We start from the raw sequence: 15,461 nt of genomic DNA on the forward strand, positions 1-15,461 counted from the left end.
AATCCCAGCACACAGGAGGCAGAGGCAGGCGGATCTCTGTGAAACTGAGGCCAGGACAGCCAGAGCTGTAACAGAAAAACCTGTCTCAAAAAGCCAAAAAAAAAAAGAAAAGAGAAAGAAAGGAAGGAAGGAAGGAAGGAAGGAAATCCAAATGCCCAATATTTAGGCAAGAGTTGGGCAGGATTCCCAGGGAAGAGAAAGGAAGAGGAGGGGGAATCAGATGCCAGGAGACATGGAGAGGAAAGAGGAGGTACAAAACAGAAGAGCCGTAATGCCACATAATAGAATGTAGATTAATATAAATGGGTTAATTTAACTTACAAGATCTAGTTAGGACCAAGCCTAAGCTATATGCAAGTTTTCATAATTAATAAGAAGCCTTGTTTGGGAGCTGGCTGGCAGGACACAGAAAGACTCGTCACATTGACGTAGTCTCTAAAGTTAGGGAACCTAGGAAATAAAAAGATGAGTTGGAAAGCAGTCATCAATTTCCATAGTACATGGCAATGCCACAGTACACGGCAATGCCTTAACCACTGGCCCAGTTAATAGGCCCGAGGACCTTATCCATCTTTGTAAAGAGAGTGCTATCTTTCTCTCCTTGCCTACAACACAGGATTTATATTTTTAAAACAATAAATTGCCTTTGTAGGTAAAGAAAATAATTTGGAAAATGAAGCCCACTTCTCTCCAGACCCATTGGAAGATTTTTTTCCTGCTTTCAGTCTTTTGTTATGGACACAAATTTACTTACAGTGAAGCTGATTATAGAAACACATGAGTATAAATGATAACATTAAATCCAGCATCCCCACAGTGATGCATGGTAAAAGAGCAGGTGCTTTCAAAAGAAGACAATAGCCATGGTGATGACTTGTCAGCCAGATAATGGCACTCTTACACTGCAAAACCAAGAGCTATGAAGGGTGCTTGCTGTGAAGGGACAAAACCAACTCCATTGTGTGCTAGGCCCCAAGGTATCTATCAGCAGAGCGGGAAGTTCCCTAGCCTGCAGCCCAGCTGCTTGAAGTTGATATCAGTAGAGTGGAAAATCCCCTAGACTGGAGCCAATCAGAGAGTCTCCTGTACCCCTTAGCTCATAACAATAGATTTGTGGTTTTTTGCCTTTATAAATCCTAACTAAGAATGGTGGGGCACCTCCTCTGGCCCCCTCTGTGTCAGTGAGTTGAGGTCCCTATAGCAATTTGTACTACAACATTAAACCTTGCTTTGGCATTTCTGTGAGTCTGTGTCTCAGGTGGTCTTCTTGGGGTCTCTGCAATTCAGGCACTACAGCTACACAGTGGAATTTGTAGATGTGCCTTGTTTTCTATTAATTATTTAATAATAGTTTGCATAAGTTATCTTTTTAAGCTTTTGTTCTCCTAATGTAAATTAAATATCTCCTTCAATTGTGTGATTCTAAGGTCATGAGAGTGCTTTGCACAAGCCCCCGATTTTAATGTGGTAGTGGTTTCATATTAATGGCATTCATTCTTTTGGAATCATGTGTTTTGACTGAATTTTAGATATACTTTTGAAACTACATATATCATCTGATCAGAAGTAAAAAAGAGCTCATATTAATATATGGACAGAAACAGAAGAGCCCAAGAGAAGGCATAAGAAACAGGGGTTTGCTCATTAACACATCAATTAACACATTCAGAAATTCCATAAAAACACTAAACTGGAAGACATAATATGTACACAAAGGACTTATGGGGTAAAAGGAAAGAGAAGGATATATATATATATATATATATATATATATATATATATATATGATATAAATTGTTAAAAAGGAAGAGTAGTGACACTTCCAAAGATGCCCTTGAGTTCATTTTGTGTTGGCCATCTACTGCTGGGCATGCAGCCTAGCCTAAACAGTAGTTTGTTTCCCTAGTGAGACTCCCTTTGAGCAAACTAAATTTTCATTTGTAAGTGGTTACCAACTGAAGCTTTCTTCTGGGCTAAGGATGGGGAAGGTCTCCACTTCTCCCCACTCATCTCTAGGACTATAACTGGTGCAGACGGCCCGTGCAGGTCCTGTGCGTGCTGCCTCTGTCTCCATGAGTTCTTATGTGCGTAGATCCCACTGATTTAGAGAAACTTGTTTTCGTGGTGTCCTCATCCCCTCTGGCTCTTGCACCCTTTCTGTCTCCTATTCCATGGGGTTCCCTGATCCCTGAGAGGAGGGATTTGATGGAGACATCCCTTTTAGGGATGAGTGTTCTAAGGTCTCTGGCCCTTTGCATAATGCCTGGCTGTGAGTGTCTATATTTTTTTTCCATCTCCTTCTTAAGATTTGGGAAATTTTCTTCTATGATGCTGTTTAAAATGTTTTCTGTACTTTTATCTGGATTTCTCCTCCTTCCTGTATTCCTATTATGTTAGATTTTGTATTTTCATAGTGTCCTAGATTTCCTGAAGGGTTAAGGTTTTTTTTTTTTAAGATTTAACATTTTCTTAGATACCCATTTCTATTATTGTGTATTCAGTGCCAGAGATTCTCTTTTCCGACTCTTGTATTGTTACTGAGGCTTGCCTCTGAGGTTCCTGTTTAAGTTCTTAAATTTTTCATTTCCAGATTTCCCTCAGTTTGGGTTTTCTCTATTGATTCTATTTCTACTTTCCAATCATGAACTGTTTTATTCATTTCTTTCCACTGTTTGTTTGTGCTCTCATTGATTGCTTTAATGGATTTTCTTTTATTCCCTCTTTAAGAACCTCTATCCTATTCAAAGAGACTGTTTTAAGTATCCTTGTCTAGTGTTTTAGCGAGGTTGCAACATGCTGGGCCTACTGTGATAGGGTTGCTTCACTCTAATAGAGACACAATGTTCTGGTTGCTATTGTGTTTTTATGCTTGTATCTTGGTTTGGAATTATTATAATTCTAGGTACTGATATTTGGTCTTGTCTTTGTTGGGTGCGTGTTTTGTTCCTTGCTCGCTGTTGCCCTTTCTGGTTCTCAGGATAGAGTGGTGGCTGTGTATTGCCTGGTAGAAAATTCTTCTGATGACCTGCCTGGTAGGTGTGGTCACTGGGGGTTCCTAGTAAAATGTGTTCCTAGGTATTGGGAGCTGAATATTAAGAATGGGCTTGGGAAGGGAATTGAAAAGGGATGCTAAGGAGTCCACAGGAGGGAGGAAAGTGTGATGCTCTGCTATGATCTGCTTAGTGCTCTGGAAATGGGGGCAGATGAGCTGGTCTGCTGCTGAGCTGGGATGAGACTGGGAGCCTGGATATGGAGGAGAGGAGTGAGAGAGAAGATCTGAAGCTTGCCTCCCTGCTTCCCTGGCCAGAGTAGCCTGCTGGTTACCAGGGAATGCCTGCCAGAGCTGGGGGCTGGGCTCCCTGCTTCCCAGGCCAGAGTAGCCTGCTGGCTACCAGGGAATGCCTGCCAGAGCTGGGGGCTGGGCTCCCTGCTTCCCCGGCCAGAGTAGCCTGCTGGCTACCAGGGAATGCCTGCCAGAGCTGGGGACTGGGAGAAAGTGAATACAGGAAGAAAGATAGGAGGGGAAGACCTGTGTGATCCCCTGGAGATGGGGCAGGGGGAGAAGGGAGACTGCAGCAGGAGAGCTGGGGTGAGACCTGGGGTTGGATTTGGAGGATGGAGGAAGAGGTAAAAATCCGCAGTTAGCACACCTGATTCCCTGGCCTGAGTCTGTCAGTCATCTTTTAATATAGAGTCTAAGTACAATAGCCAATAGATAAGAACAATGGAAACAGAAGAAAAGCCTTTAACTGTTCTGCTTAAGGAGATGTCCTTTCTGCTACACCGTGTGTTGTTCATGCTTAACAAAGCTGCATGCTTTGGGTTAAAATGAACTCTTTAGGGTGGGGAGATTTTTCTGGACCATGTTATCAATTCCATATAATATCTTGGTTTTGGTTCAAATTATTCCAAATCATTTTCTTCTCCCAGACTGAGAGGCAGTTTTTCTCCATTGCAAAGAGTATCTATTTCAGAATATTGAGGAGCCAAGCGAGACAATCACTCTGGGAGCTATTATGTCCATTCTACTCAACATCCAGGTGCTATTTTTCCTTATCACAATTAAAAAGAAAAAATGTGGCCAGAACATCATTTCCGTCCCATCAACCGCAAAGGCACAGTTCTACCCAGGAACTCCCCAGGGTTCTCCTCCTATGATGCGGGCACCCCAACCGTGACAAGATGCCTAACGAAAACTCAGCAGTAGGGTCCATGCAAGGATGCAGCTAAGCATGGCAGAGGTTTCCAAGGAAAGGGTGCACAAAAGGGAAGCAAAGTACTGAGTGAATGGCCCACCAAGGGAAACCTGTGTCCTACAGTGCCATCAATCTGTCGAGAAGAGCTCCTGTGACATGTTTCTGGGAGGAAGTCTTAATTAAGGCAAAGAGTTCAGATTTCCCATAAACTTTCTGAACACTTTCATAACATACACAATATACAGAAGGGCATCTAAGCTTAGATCATAGAATGTTTGTAACTATCCTAGGCAGCACGCTGAAACATCTAACGAGGGGGAAGATAATATGGCCCTCTTGTTTAAACACAGCCTGCCATATTCCAGTCTTCAACACAGTATTGACAATAAACAAAATACAACAAATTGTCAAAATGCTTTAAAACCAATTGGTGAGAGTCAAGTAAAATTAGTTTAAAGAGTAGGTATCTTGAATACTGGAGCACCGAATGATAAATGTGCACTTGGTGTTTATGAAAAACATCAGGATGGAGATGAGTGCATAAAAAGCTTAAAAAGTGTCTTAACTAATAATAAGGAAAGAAAAAAGCCATATTAAATAATAAAATAGCATCCAGAAATACTTTCTATGTAACATTTCTCCTGCCTTCCAGAGAAGTTATTTAACAAGTACCAGATCCATCCTCCCATGTAAACCCTGAGGACATCTAACTCCTTTAGGATATCTATAAGTGACGTGATACATACAAGTTTGTCTTATTAATACAAACATTAATAAGCTCTTGCTATAGTTAAATATTGAGCTGCTCACAATTTTTCTACTCTTTACTCTGATAAGAATAGCACCAAATAGTCTAACACAGAAACACCAAGATATATTAATAAGTACAAAAAATATAAGTAGTTGTTTTATTTAATCCCCCTTAGAGTATTTTATATTCTCTATCTCTCCCTAAAGCAATGTTTAACATAATGCACACATTTTCTTAACAAATATTCAGTGACATGATTAAGGCTCTTAATAATAAAAGAAACTTGTTGTTCATTTTAAATTCTTGCTTTTATTGATAATATTTTTAATTCTTAATATTGTTGATAGTAGTAATAACGTAACCCATAAATGTTATAATTCACCTTTTCTCTCTGAAACAATCCTTCACCAAACACATAAACACAAAACAAATCCAAGACGAAACAAAAGTACCCTGGAAGCTGAATCATTCTAAATACCTACAGTTTAAACTCTCAAATATCACACATACACCACACACAGACACACACCATGCAAAAGATGGTTTATGCCTCCATCTAGTGGCTATGGAATATAGCACACCAATACACAAAAGTGATGCCCAGAGGGATAACTGCAGAATCCATTTGCCCAGGGATATAGATTCAGGAGACAACAGGAGACAAGCATCTACCGTGTAACTGTCCTCCTATCAGCTAAGGTTGCAGCAGAGCAGCCTTGCCTGCTTCCTTTTGCACAGTTTCATGAGTTTGACAACATCAAGCAGGAATAACACTAAATCGGTTTTTTCTCTTAGTCTGCCTCAATTTTTATCACCCTGTAACTAGTACCTGTTTGTTCTATGAGGCATTTACATCAGATCACAAGGATAATAAAGATATAGTCAGAACGCCCCCATATACTGCTATAAAGAGCATAAATTTATAAATTATTTTGGTGCTGTTTAAACGTGAATATGTTTATAACTTAGGAGCCATCAACTCCACTCCTGGGAAAGAGCAGTGATTTGTGACCTCCAGGGAACATCCCAAAGACACATACTAATGGCAATCAACAGGTCTGATAATTTGAGTGTATCAAAAGTCTATCTTAGTTGTAACCAGTTGCTAACTAAAATTAAGCATTTCCTTCTGTCATAAAGGCATCTGTGGTAGTTTGAATGTAATGACTCCCATAATCTTATAGGGTGCCATACTGCTTTCCAAAGTGGTTGCACAAGTTTGCATTCCCATCAGCAATGGATGAGTGTACCCCTTTCTCCACAACCTCTCCAAAAGGCTATCATTGGTGTTTTTTATTTTAGCCATTCTGACAGGTGTAAGATGGTATCTTAAAGTTGTCTTGATTTGCATTTCCCTGATCACTAAGGAAGTTGAGCATGACCTTAAGTGTCTTTTTGCCATTTGAAGTTCTTCTGTTGAGAATTCTCTGTTCAGATCAATGCCCCATTTTATAATTGGGTTGGTTAGCCTTTTACGGTCTAGTTTCTTGAGATCTTTATATATTTTGGAGATCAGACCTTTGTCAGTTGCGGGGTTGGTGAAGATCTTCTCCCAGTTAGTGGGTTGCCTTTGTGTCTTAGCGACAGTGTCCTTTGCTTTACAGAAGCTTCTCAGTCTCAGGAGGTCCCATTTATTCAATGACGTCCTTAATGTCTGTGCTGATGGCGGTTTCTCAGGAAATTTGGGATCAACCTACCCCTGGACCCAGCAATACCACTCTTGGGAATATACCCAAGAGAGGCCTTATTATACAACAACAGAGACCCACATTGGAGCACAGGACTGAAATCTCAAGGTCCAAATCAGGAGCAGAAGGAGAGAGAGCACGAGCAAGGAACTCAGGACCGCGAGGGGTGCACCCACACACTGAGACAATGGGGATGTTCTACTGGGAACTCACCAAGACCAGCTGGCCTAGGTCTGGAAAAGCCTGGGATAAAACCGGACTCTCTGAACATAGCGGACAATGAGGACTACTGAGAACTCAAGAACAATGGCAATGGGTTTCTGATCCTACTGCACGCACTGGCTTTGTGGGAGCCTAGGCAGTTTGGATGCTCAACTTACTAGACCTGGATGGAGGTGGGAGTTCCTTGGACTTCCCACAGGACAGGGAACCCTGATTGCTTTTCGGGCTGGGGGGGGGGGGGACTCAATTGGGGGAGGGGGAGGGAAATGGGAGGCGGTGGCAGGGAAGAGACAGAAATCTTTAATAAATAAATAAATTAAAAAAATCTTATAGGGTGCAGTACTATTAGGAAGCATGGCCTTGTTGGAATGGGTGTGGTCTTGGAGGAAGTGTGTCACTGTGGAGGCGAGCTTTGAGGTGCCCTATGCTCAGGATATTACCCAGTTTGTCAGTTGACTTCCTGCTTTCTGGTCAAGATATAGCCAATACCCTGTCTGTTTGCACATCCAAGTTACCTGTCATGATGATAATGAACTGAATCTCTGAAACTGTAATGGATCACCTGAATTAAATATTTTCTCTATAAGAGTTGCCATTGTCATGGTGTCTCTTCACAGCAATGAAAACTGTAACTAAGGCAGGAGGCAATAAACTGTATTTGTAGCCTTCTAGACGATAGATCATAAATATTTTGTTCCAATTATATTTATTACAAACGTACTAAAATTTCCCTTATTCTGATCATTAAAATTCTCTTGCATCTGCAATTAGATTTTGCTATGCTGTGCCTAATAAATATGTCTACTTTTTTTGAAACATTACTTTTATATTTCCATCATTAAAATTCAATTCTTTTCTTATATTCAATTCATCATTTGTTTTCCTTGCAACACATTTAGAAGCATCAAAGATCAGTGTGCTCATAAGATTTACAAAGGGTTCTTATTATACTAAGAACAATTACAAATGCCTTAGAGAAAGGTCCTGGTGGACCTGCTATGAATTAGCTGACAGAGGTCAACTCTGCTCTGCCCAGACAGAAAAATGAGCTGGTCTTTGGCAGCTTTCATTCGTCCCTGTCTGGCAGCAGTCAATGTCAGCCGCTGGTAGGAGAAATGACAAATCATACCTTCCATGTGACAGAATACATAAGCCTCCAGAATCAGGACCCTGGGCCCTGCAAGTGCTATAGCTTGAGTAGGCCTAGAAAGTCCAATTCCTAAGCATTGCTCTGGGTATATTGTAGCTTCTAGTCAGACCTAATACCCCAATTCCTCAGTCCCTAATGGCAGCTTGTGTTATACTTTTTATACAGGTTTAGGAATCTAAACTCCTTGCTCTTGACCACCAGCCAGCAACATAGCCTACAGCCTGCAATCTAAGACCCTCATTCGTAAAACCTCCATGACTCTCTGGAACTCTCCTGGTCACCAGGACTGCCATGTCTGTTTTCTGGGTCACTTCATCCTTCTTCTGTCTCAACTCTCCTCCCTTCCTTAGGATCCCTCTACTTGGCCACGCTCAAGACCCTCGGGTGCTTCTTGGAACATCAATTAGTTGGCTCCTACCTCACAGCTCACCTGCTAACTTTTTAACTTTCCCTGCCTTCTGCGCCTCTACCGTCACTGTTACTCTGAAGTCTCCTCTGCCTCTTTCTTGGCATTAACCAACGGAACCCACAACACTGAAAGTAAACAAGAGACGCCTCTACTGGGTCTGATTCTGCAACACCAAGGGAGGCAGTACAGAAAAGTGGCTCTGAGTGGATTCACTAAATCTGAGCAGCCTGCTTATACAGCCAGAGATGAGGCACCCAGACCAATCAGTTTGAAGGCAATCACAGCCTTACCTCTGCAGCACTACTGGGCTACCTTTGGGGAGTGGGGCCTCTCTGACCCAGACAGAAATGGGCACAGGGTCATCTAGAGTTCATCTATACTGTGAGGGTAAAAAGACCTGGTTAAAAACTGTTAAAAAAAAAAAAAGTCCCAGTTGAGGCTACACTTTCAGAAGTCATAGCAACCACCTCTGTGTAGTTTTCTAAAAGCAGAGACAAAGTGATAAAGATGGCAGGTGCTGGCATTAGGGTAGTCTTGGTGGCTATCGACAGTCCTTTTGTTCAAGGGATAAACCAATATTTGCTAACAGTAATAGTTACGAATTTAACAGTGTCTAGAAGAGATGGATTCCCTCACGTGTGTCAGAATGAGGAGACATTTACAAAGAAATTCCAACAGCTTTGTTCATAATCATCAAACTGACAAAAATAATGCATACTTCTGCATTACTGCGCCTGTAATAGAATAGAATACAACAGAGACATGAATAGATTCTTGCAGCTGCATCAATGTGAGTTTTGAAAGCCTAAACCAAAGTACAAGAATCATGTGTAAACAATAAAAAAAAAGTCCCATGTAACTTAAACAGCAATCTAGATTTGACAAAGAATAGCAATATAATAATGAGAATTACATACATTGGATTTTAAAGAAAAATCAAAGTGATGAGATAAAAATTTGGACAATAAGATTAGAAGAAGGCCACCTGGAAGGAGAGTCTACCAAGTTCACGGTTAGTACCATACTCTGTTTCCTGACCCTGGTGGCAAGAGCACAACCACTCCTAATTAACAACTCAGAGAGAAAAGATCTTGAACCCATGATCCAAAAAGAGGATAAGAACTTGAGGATCGGGGGAGGGAAAAAATAGAAATACACATTCTGGAGAAAGGTAATACAAGGGAACTTTTAATAACAAAAATTGTACTCTTCAAGGTTTAAATCTTCATGAATGAGCTAGAAGATAAAAAGGGAATTTCTCCCACCCCAACAACACTATGAACATGGAAGACTTTTTAACTTTCTGAAAATGTCATATATGAACACAGTATTTCTATAACTCTTCCTCTGTCCTTCTCTACTTCCTCTCAAATTCATCATCTCTCTTTCTCTAATTAGTTCTACACATACATAGACACACATGCACAAAGCCTACCTAATCTGTTTAGTAGTGGTTCAACTCTACATGACTTTAGTGCTGACCACCAGGGCTTCATGAAAACTGATTCACACCGTCAGCAGCCACTGATGGCCTGCAGCTGTGCATCTATGGTGGGACGTTGTAAGAGTCCCCCCATCTATGCTGGCATATCAGCTTGTGACCATGTGCAGGTCTTGTTCAGACAACCATTTTGGTGAGATTTTATGGGTACAACAAAAAGAGAAGAAAGAAAGTGGGGGGATCAAGAGAAACTCCAATGCTGAACAGCAGGCCTGGAGATAGGGAAGGGAAGAAAAAAGTCTAAGACACAAAATGAATGTTTCAGAAGTTAAAATTTCCAGGGGCAAAGCATGAAACTCAATAATAGAGCATCTGCCTACCATATTCAATTATCTGATTAGTTAATACTGTATTAAGAGATAAGAAAGACTGGACAAAGACCTATCCCCCAAGGATTGAGGTTTGTGTTTTATTTGTTTGGGTTTTTCAAAACAGGGTTCTCAGTTGCTAGGAGCTAGTCCTCAAATTCATCCTGTAGAACAAACTTGACTTGAACTCACAGAGATCCACCTGCCTCTGCCTCCTGAGTGTTGCCCAGCTAGGAATATCATTGTGAAATTGAAGATAAAGGACAAGAGAAAAACATAAATCTCTAGAAAGAAAAACAAGCTCTACACAAAAAAATTAAAAAACAGAATGCCAGGTGCTTTTTTCTCCTTACCTATTAATAAAGTAGTTTGTTCAAAAAAAAAAAGTTCCTGATGCAGAATCTTGTGTCTACACAAAGTAAATTAAGAGACTTTTATAAAACACATTTTTAAAAGAAGTATGTCTCAAAAGTTTAAATTTCATATTTCCTTTCCTTAAAATAGAAATTTAGTGAAAACAAAACCATAAAAACTAGATCTTGAAGAATGTCTTCAATGAAAGTGAACGAGATTCCTGTGGATATGAAGAGAGACCCCAAAATCACCATTTGCCATCTCGGGAAATGCTTAATCCACACCAGAGAGAAAGAACTAGGGGCCTAGCGGGCATAGTTCTAGAAAATGAGAAACTGACAAAAAGGCTGGCAAATCTTAGTGAAAGGAATTTTATACATCTGGAATCTGGGGATTCAAATCAGGAATGAAGAAAAACATATCAATGCAAGAAAAGAATCTTCTTCTAAGATTAAGCCAACTGTGAAATAATCCTGTACACTCTGAATATGTGTTATTCCCATTGGTGAATATAAGTGTAAGAACTAGCTAATAAAAAATCTGAGATATCAGCCAAGCATTTGCAATTTTAGAAAAGGATTCTGAAAACACAAAAATGGAGTTGATTCATTTTCTTGGTAAATGCCTCTTCTCCAGTGGGCTCTGTTGGCTGGCAGCAAGGGGAGGCACAGCTCCTCTAAGTGATAGTTTCCTGGCTCAGTGCTAGTGGCAAAAATGGGCAGCTCTTTTAAGAAGCCTTTTAAGAAGCTCTTTTAAGAAGCTGCCAGACACTTTAATGGTGTTTATAAGCGGTGGGCGACATGCTGTTCAGTGACAGTGAAGACCCAGAAACTTCCCAGAGTTGGCGCTGTAAACATAACTCTCAGAGCTGCTGGTAAATGTACCGCCACCATGAGACTAGGCTCTCAGGGAACTGAGGAGGAGGAGCGCCGGTTGCCAGTATGCCATGATGTAAATTACACAGCAGTTGATAATGCTCAGGAAAAAAAAAGTTAAACAAAGAAAATTAAATTCAGGGATCTCATTTTAATAAGGAGGGATATAGAAATGATAGGATAAAACGGTAGATTATTGAATCTTCCTTAATCCAGAACACAACTATGAATCTTAAACATTTTACATTGCTATGGATTTTGGTTTATTGATACAAATTTAAAGTTAATTTTGTTTTACTGTATGTGTATTTCTACTCTTGTTTAAGGTGTTGTATTTATATAACTCATTTAAAAATAATGTATAATTAAAACTACAGTTAATAGTCATCTATCTATAATAGTCAAACTTAGAGTCATGTTAGGTGTAGTTTCAAGGTCATACACAGATATATTTACATAGATAGATAGTCTTTAAACAATTCAAAGACCCACAGAATATGACAGGAAAGTCTGTAGAATATGCTAGGCCTGTAGGCCAATGATGAATGCCCCAGTGTTACAGAAGAACTTTGGGTTACTGTCCAGGCAGTAAGATGTCCTTGTTATTAGGAAACATATCACCCTTCTGGGGTCTTTGATGGAGCTGAAACTACTTACAGTTCTCCTGAGTTATAATAGAAGGTAAATTAGCTACAAACCTTTGGACTCACAAAGATAAGATAGATGATAGTGTATTTTCTTTAATTTTCCCAAATACACATAAACCAGATACTGTAATTGTAATTCTTCCTTAATAGCTGTTTTGTTATACATAGTTTTACTATGTTAAGATTAAATCTTTCTTTTTTAATTAGACAAAAAGGGAGAAATGCTGTGGACTAATCCTTCTGTACATGGTGAATATGTATTTTTTTCATTGGTTAATAAAGAAGGTGATTGGCCTATAGCAAGGCAGGATAAAGTTGGGGGGCGGGGACAACCAAACTGAGGACACTGAGATGAAGGGCAGAGTCAGAGGGTCACTGGCAAACACAGAGAGATCAAGATGCCATGCCATATTGAGAACAGGTATCAAGACAGATGGCAAAGCATAAATAAGAAATGTGGATTAATTTAAGTGTAAGAGTTTGTTAATAGCAAGCCTGAGATATTGACTGAGCATTTGTAATTATTTCTTTAGAATTTTTTATTGTTTTTATTGAGCTATATATTTTCTTCCCTCCCCTCCCTTCCTCCCGCCTGCCATTCTACCCTCTCCCATGATCCCCATGCTCCCAATTTACTCAGGAGATCTTGTCTTTTTATACTTTCCATGTAGATTAGACTCATGTATGTCTCTCTTATGGTCCTCCTTATTCTCTAAGTTCTCTGGGGTTGTGAACTGTAGGCTGGTTTTTCTTTGCTTTATGTCCAAGAGCCACTTATGAGTGAGTACGTATTATAATTATCTTTCTGGGTCTGGGTAACCTCACTCAATATGATATTTTCTAGCTCCATCTATTTCTCTGCAAATTTCAAGATGTCATTATTTTTTTTCCTCTGTGTAGTACTCCATTGTGTAAATGTACAACATTTTTCTTATCCATTTGAGGTTTCCATGTTCTGGCTATGACAAATAATGCTGCTATGAACATAACTGAGCACATATCCTTGTGGTATAATTGAGCATCCTTTGGGTATATACACAAAAGTAGTGTTGCTGGGTCTTGAGATAGGTTACTTCTTAATTTTCAGAGAAATCATCATACTGATTTCCAAAACTGTACCAGTTTGCACTCCCACCAGCAATGCAGGAGTGTTCCCTTTACCCCACATTCTCTCTAGCATAAGCTGTCATCAATGTTTTTGATCTTGGCCATTGTTACAGGTGTAAGATGGAATCTCAGAGTTGTTTTGATTTGCATTTCTCTGATGGCTAAAAATGTTGAGCATTTTCTTAATTATCTTTCAGCTATTTTGGATTCATCTGTTGAGAGTTCTCTGTTTAGGTCTGTACCCCATTTTTAATGGATTATTTATTCTTTTGATGACCGATTTCTTGAGTTCTTTGTATATTTTGGAGATGAGCCCTCTGTCTGATGTGGAGTGTGTGAAGATCTTTTCCCATTCTATAGGCAGCAATTTTGTCTTATTGACCATGTCTTTTGCTTTACAGAAGCTTTTCAGTTTTAGGAGGTCCCATTTATTAATTGTTGCTCTCATTGTCTATGATACCAGGGTTATATTTAGGAAATGATCTTCTGTGCCAATGCATTCAGTTGTACTTCCCACTTTCTCTTCTATGAGGTTCAGTGTGGTTGGTTTTATGTTGAGGTCTTTGATCCACTTGGACTTAAGTTTTGTGCGTGTTGACAGATATGGATCTATTTTCATTCTTCTACAGGTTGATATCCAGTTGTGCCAGCACCATTTGTTGAATATACTTTCCTTTTTTCAATTTTATTTATTTATTTATTTATTTTTTTGCTTCTTTGTCAAAAATCAGGTGTTCGTAGGTATGTGAATTGATATCCGGATCTTCGATGAGTCTCTATGTTGGTTATTTGGGAAACTTCTGCCTACAGGTGGTGGCTGAAATTAGCAGACAATTTCTCATGTAGGAGAAGCCCCTGGGAGAGGCTAAGGCAGGACTTCTAATGTGGTTTGCCCAGGCTTAGAATCCTGGGCCACTTCCCTTTCATTCCACCATATTCAGTCTATGCCTTCTAACCCAACAATGTGCTCAAATCACCACAGCCACATTCCATCAAGAAGACACAGAGAAGAAAAAAAGGGAATAAGCTGCTTCCCCTCCTCCTTCAGATCATTTTCATTACTGTACTGACACAAGACTGTCCTGTGACCACAGTAAGCTAAGTTTTCTAATACTGACTTTTTTTCAAGGCCAAATGGATACAAACGCACACACACACACACACACACACACACACACAATCTCTGCTATCTTCCTCCAGCACTTTTAATTCTTTGTGTTCATACACTAATTCTAATTCTCTCATGAACAGCACACCTTGGATCCAGGGCCCAGTGAAAAAGATATCAAAATCCATATATGCTCAAGTCCCTTCTATAGCATTTGCGTATAACATACACTCAGCTTCCTGTATCTTTAAATCATCTCTAGGTATCTCAGGCTATGTAAATACTTGTTACACTTTATTGTGTTGGTAATGCAGGACAAAAACGTCTATACATATCCAGAACAGTTCATTTATCCCCAACATTCTTCTTTCTCTGGTTAAATCCACTGATGCTGGCCTCAGTTACATGGCGCTGACTGTATTTTCTCTTTAGTCATGAATTGTACAAACTGTAAAGGCCACTGTGGAAAGAACTATCTTTTCCCCACTTTTATAGTTTCTAGAAAAGTGCCTGCAGCATAAAAGAAATGCAACATGCATTAACTGAATAAGTAAATGGACTGTTAACTCGGGGCTGAAAAAACAGTGTCAGATTTTAACCAAGTAGATGCTGTCTTTACGCAAAAGATAATTCATCCACATTTGCTGGTTTAGGAAATAACGTCTCCAGAAAAAAAAAAGGCTAAATTCTTCCAGAATGTCTAATTTTTAAAAACCTCCCTCATCTAAGCAAAACCTCTTCCACAACACTCCCCAATAAAACCATACTTGATAAGCCTCTAATTCTTCCCTGTCTCTCATGATATAAGAAATGTCACTTAAATGAATGCAGCAATTATTAGCAAGAAGCGTCAGAGTCATAAATTATAATGTAGACTAATGAAGTAATTATTTTAAATGCTGTAAACGCCAGAAGGCACGTGCTCTGAGGTGATCTAAATTCTCATCCTTCTAGTAAATGAACATTATCTGTAAACGGAAAACTGTGAAACAGCGGAGTATACCTAACAAAGACATAACCGTGAGGGGAGAGTGAGGGAACAGTGTGTTAGATGACGTTAACCTGGGCACCAACAGCCAAACAGGGAGTACCAAAAATGTCCGCTGTTTTAAGTACCCAGAGCAATTTCCTTTTGGTCCCTCCGC

The 15,461-nt window shown here is 39.8% G+C and overlaps 1 non-coding gene across 1 annotated transcript; it reads right to left on the minus strand.

The window, feature by feature from the left end:
• Positions 1-491: 491 nt before the first annotated feature.
• On the minus strand, positions 492-614 carry LOC121452024. The gene has a single exon (XR_005974766.1). It is a non-coding gene; the product is annotated as a U6atac minor spliceosomal RNA (small nuclear RNA).
• Positions 615-15,461: the final 14,847 nt, after the last annotated feature.

Source organism: Microtus oregoni, unplaced genomic scaffold (genome assembly GCF_018167655.1).
Source record: "Microtus oregoni isolate MIOR12 unplaced genomic scaffold, Mior012 000008F_ref0000371, whole genome shotgun sequence".
In the NCBI taxonomy this organism is placed as follows: Eukaryota; Metazoa; Chordata; class Mammalia; order Rodentia; family Cricetidae; genus Microtus; species Microtus oregoni.